Genomic DNA, 3,896 nt, shown 5'->3' with positions numbered 1-3,896 from the left:
ATCTTGAATCTGAACGGCACTATATGAAAAAGCAGAATAATGGCTGAAAGAAGAATCATATACCCAGTCCTCAGTTTCCACTGATGAAACAATCTCTGACACAACTTGCCAGAAACATTTGCATCTAATAAATGGAGAGAAAGCAAAATGGAATTTATTACAATTGGGCCAGCTTAGGCAATTTCAGTTGTATCATTCTGTGCAAATAGTCCCTGCATTCTGATCCACAAAACAAACTCCTCAAATAAGAAATTAAATGCAGTGTTGTGCTGGATAAGTTCCTTGGTGCTGAGAAGGACATATCACATGCTGATGGGTTGTAGGTAGGCCTCTGAAGAGCAGCAAGACTCTTCAGCATGCAGCTGGTATTTAACAAAGAAGATGGGGACCCCTTTCCCTCTTTTGGWATATTTCCAACACTACTTCAGAGCTGGGAGCTATCACCAAGTGCTTTCACTGGCATAGGAGCTATATCAGCTGAATTCACTAGGAAAGGCCTGCACCATTGGTGGACAAGTGAAAAGGGGCAAGGGAGGAATTCCCCCAAGCCCCTGCCTCAGGGACCTGCAGCCACAGTCTAACAGGAGCACTGCAAGCCTGCATTTCTGCTCTGCATAGAAGCAGTGACACTGAGAAGAGCACAACCTGCTCACAGCTTCTTCTGCAGAAGGAAATAATGGAAAGACAAGGTGGTTTTGGTGTTACCCTTTTTCACACGGCCTATCTTCAATACCTCTGACCATTTCAGGAAAAGGTAAATGTTACATGTACTGTGAAACAGGAAAATTTGGCCTAAAGATATCTGCAAGCTCTCTACCAAAGTACCTCCTGATATCAGAGGAAATAGCTTGTTTCCAGAGTGGCTTTGTCCCCACTTCAAAAGCAAAAGCAAGAAGAGCTTGTTGTGAATTAACAACATACTTCTTCATCACTGTGTGTTGTCTGTTGCCAATTATTCAGCCAGTTTTTTTTTTTTATGGGTAGTATCTAATCTGTTATCCTAAAATAAATCAAGAATATGTCTGTATAAATGGAAAAATTTGCCAAACATCCCTGAAAGATTGATTTTCCTTTGAAATAYGACCTTTTATATTTCACCAGCCTTTATTGCTTTTGAACATATACATACTTGCTTTCAAATTAACAACTGCCATGCCAAATTGTTCTTCAAGACAGAAAGACCTTACTAAACTAAATGGGTTGCAAGTTTTAACGCAAAGAGGTTACTCTTCATTACATTCTAAGCAACTTTTTTACAATATTTGGCACATAATGAGAAGCCTTCAGAAATACTCAGTATTTCCACTTTCAAATATTCAAAAATTAATTGCTTCAAATATTATGGCACTTTAAAAATATTGGTTCTACTTGTCTACCTTGAAGTTTTAAATTTTTAGGTGTTTTCTTTTTCTCCTATTACATTCAAAACAAAGGTATTTGCTCCAGAAAGTCCTTTCTCATCACCTAAAAGGACCACATACCAATTTGAACAAGCGTATGTGATGTATGTGTGTTCAGTCTCCTGTCTTTCCTTGAAACACAGATAGCCATAACTTCATCTTTTTCTCCTCTCTGGTGGGATGAAACAAAAACTGTAAGTGGGATCTATCTAGTAGCAGAAATAACTTAGGCCAGAGAAGAAACAAAGTAGTTAAAGATCTGTAGGAGAAAAATCCCAGGGGAGACGTTAAGTTCTCTCACTAGAATATGAAGGAGTATTTAAAGATGTTTATTATTCTTGTTTGTCTTAAACTTTTCCCTAAACAGTCTGTTTTGGCTTATGTTGAAAACATAAACCTATGGTTCCACCAACTATGTCCCTTATTTTGTTCTTACAGGATTGGGCAGGGAGGAAAGAAATGCTGTAGTGCATCTTTGAAAAAGGGCAGACCCATTACTGGTTTAAAACACCCACTTTTCAATTTACTTGTGCACATTAGTGTATTCATACAGGGGTATGGAGTTCTGCCTTCTCTTGCCTGAATGCCTTGGAGGCATGTATCCTTTCTTTAGCACTCTATAATCTGTTTACATGCTTTAGCCTGTAGCTCAGCAATGCCACCACCGCAGATAAGAGTGCATGGAAAGGAGGAGATTCTCTTCACTGCTAACCTCATGGGAGCTTGCCCATCAAGCACTGTTCACTTAACTAAACACATGCAAAGGCTTTCTATGTGCTGACTTGCAAAAGCATTGCAAAATACAGGAAAGAGAGGAAAGGCAATGACATTTTGCTGACTGGACAGAAGACAGAGCCATCAATCCTGTCTAAGAGAACTACACTAACATGCATTGCTACTGAATATTTGCAGTAAAACAGCACATACTGAACTGCTCATGTCCTGTCATTATTTGAAGATAAAATAATGGCAACTAGCAGCAAGCAGGACAAGGAGTTCAGTTGTACTGCAGTAGTGAACTTCCAAAGACAAATTCCCTCCTCCAAGAAGAGAGGCTTGTCTTTTTCACCAATACTCAAAATGCCCCAGGAGTATCAACACTATTCGTGTATTCTTAGTTATCTATTTGATAGGATATTCCAACTGAAAAACAAACATTGTGCCTAAAAGCTTGAGGTGAGAGCTCAGCCTCTTGGCTGGTCCTTGAAGCATTAAGTCAACCATGTACAAAACAGCTAGTTAACATGACACATGTGCTTGAAGTGCATCATCGTTCAACTAAGCATTCAGGAACATAGTTGAAATCAACTACCTGTGCAAAGTGCTTTGCTAGATGACAACCTTCCATCCATCAAAACCTGAGACTGAGTTATCCTACTAAGACAGGTCYGCAGGAATGTATAGTGGGAAGACCTTCTCCTATAGTTATTTAGTTACATATTAGATAAAGTGGTAACTTGTGGAGACCAAAAAACTAAAATCTTGTGGGTACCATTTTTTGACAATGACCATTTCTGAGAAGTCATAAAAAATTCTGAAACATGGTCTTCAAAACCCATCAATCTTGATGTCACTGTTCTAACATCTTGTGCATACCACATCTTGTGTCACTGTTCTAAACTGAAAAGCCCCTTATCCTGCAAGAACAGCATATTAATGTTGGGATATTAAAATTTTGCTATGAAAAGCTATTTTTAATACAGTAGTTAGCAACATTTCTGCTGACATTCAAATGCTGGATACTAAAAATATTTTCCATCTTTATTTCAGAGCAGAATTTTGTATGCATAAAGAAATAGCTACTGTCTTCTTCAAACACAAAACAGGTCTGGCTTCTAAGGCTAGACAGTGAGAAAAAAGCAGAATCCCAGGGCTGTGAGCTTACTCTTTTATGCTAAATTAGATACATTGTTACTGCAGTTGTGTGGCAAATCAGACCTTTGAATATACAAAATGGCAAGATGTCCATGCCACTGCAAATTCCGAATGAGAGGAAATAATATTTTTACAAACTGTGCATATACATCCATCACAGTGTTGTAAGGTACCCTTCCATCTTAAGGAAAAAAATGTATCATAACATTTGAACAGTGAAATGAGATTCAAATTATTTTCTCATATTAAACAACAATGCTTATAAAAGACCCTTATTCCCCTAGCCAGCAGAAACGGAACAATTGACTCCTCCATTATTTCAGTCAAATTCTCTTCAACAACTTTCATATATGTCACAGCCAAAAAAATAAATSTTGCTCCTATTTCAAATGAAGAGGGTGATGTTCTTGATTCCTAATGACAGGAACAATCACAGTATGACTTGAAGCACAAAGATTCTTTCTTTTCTCAATGCACAGAAAAGCAAACCTACTGTACAACAGTAATGCTTCCCATACTCTCAGGTTTCCTTCCTTCCTTCCTTCCTTCCTTCCTTCCTTCCTTCCTTCCTTCCTTCCTTCCTTCCTTCCTTCCTTCCTTCCTTCCTTCCTTCCTTCCTTC

This window comes from Malurus melanocephalus, unplaced genomic scaffold (assembly GCF_030028575.1).
Source record: "Malurus melanocephalus ecotype Western Australia unplaced genomic scaffold, MMel_1.1 scaffold_15, whole genome shotgun sequence".
Classification (NCBI taxonomy): Eukaryota; Metazoa; Chordata; class Aves; order Passeriformes; family Maluridae; genus Malurus; species Malurus melanocephalus.
This window is presented reverse-complemented; position numbering follows the sequence as displayed.